Source organism: Triticum dicoccoides, chromosome 2B (genome assembly GCF_002162155.2).
Source record: "Triticum dicoccoides isolate Atlit2015 ecotype Zavitan chromosome 2B, WEW_v2.0, whole genome shotgun sequence".
In the NCBI taxonomy this organism is placed as follows: Eukaryota; Viridiplantae; Streptophyta; class Magnoliopsida; order Poales; family Poaceae; genus Triticum; species Triticum dicoccoides.
In genome coordinates this window covers 250,557,229-250,558,386 of record NC_041383.1, presented here as the reverse complement: position 1 = coordinate 250,558,386, position 1,158 = coordinate 250,557,229, and the positions used below count along the sequence as shown (strand labels likewise).

At 54.7% G+C, this 1,158-nt stretch overlaps 1 long non-coding RNA gene across 1 annotated transcript in view; it reads right to left on the bottom strand.

Moving 5' to 3' along the window:
• LOC119363359 overlaps positions 1-957 on the bottom strand; it is a 4,018-nt gene extending 3,061 nt beyond the window's left edge. Inside the window, exon 1 of the long non-coding RNA XR_005173915.1 lies at positions 84-957. This is a non-coding gene — a long non-coding RNA (uncharacterized LOC119363359). The remainder of the gene's footprint in view (positions 1-83) is intronic.
• Positions 958-1,158: the final 201 nt, after the last annotated feature.

Here is a 1,158-nt window from a genome sequence, read left to right as displayed (position 1 = left end):
GGGGAATCACATGATGAGGCGCAGATGGAACAAATAATTAGATAACAAATCTTTTTGGTGACAAGGTAAGTTGCGCTACTAACATCTTCGTCATGGAGTAGTACAACTCTGTCGAACTGATTTCCAAAGCTCGCAGATTTCATGGGTATGACAACCAGAAGGCCATGTCGAGGCGACTTGGAGTTCCTCCAAAACAGAGACGTTGTTATCAACAGATTTCATCAGAGGTTCAATGCAAAATTTGGCTTGGAAACAGAGGGAGGGAAGCATCAGCAGATGAATCATACCTTTGGGTTGTATTCTGTTCTGCACTAGAGTTCAGATTAGTGGTCGACACAAGGTAGCCGGGGCAGAGCAGCACCATCATTCCCCAGCCTGCAGCAGCGCAATGGAGACGCATGGTATTGCGCCTACAAACCACAGGCGATGGAGCAGCCTCGTGACCCATGGCGACTATGGTTGCTGCGGGGCGCCTGCAGGGCGTGGAGGACGTCGCCGCAACGGAAGATTGGAGGATAGCACCGAGGGGGATCCGGGGTCCTTGAGCGACGACGCGGGACGGCACTGGATCTAGTCGGAATTGGACATGGCGGCGGCAACATCATGGTCTTGGCAGTTGGGTGAGAGAGAGATGAATCGGGGGGAGATATGGCAGATAGAAGATTTTCGTTTCCCCGTCGTATTTGATGGACGAGGTATAGGCGGGGAAGGTGGGTACAGGGAGGTTATAGCTCTTTTTCCAAGGAACGGGGAGGAGTGCGCGAGGTGGGAAGTTAAACAAACAACACATGCTATTATTCCGTTGGCAGATATGCGTTGGTATAGGGGGGTTTCTGTCCTAGAGGTCTAGCTTTGTGGTCGACGACGACGGGCACAGTCGGAAGGAGAGCGGGTGTTGGGCGGTCGTCTCCAAAAAAATGAACCTTCGGGTTCCTCTGTGGGCAGCGGGCGGAGGAGAATGAGGCGGCGGCGTGGGGTGGCCGGGCGGAAGTAAGGCGGCGACGAAGTGGACGGCGGGGGCAGGGGGAGGTAGCAAGGCGGCGGGGGCGGGGAGGGAGGGGCCGGGGGCGAGCAAATCTGCCGGCATCACAGGACAGTGAGGAGACGACGAGGACCACGGGTTTTGTTGGGAAAACAACAAGGTTTAAATTTCAAAAA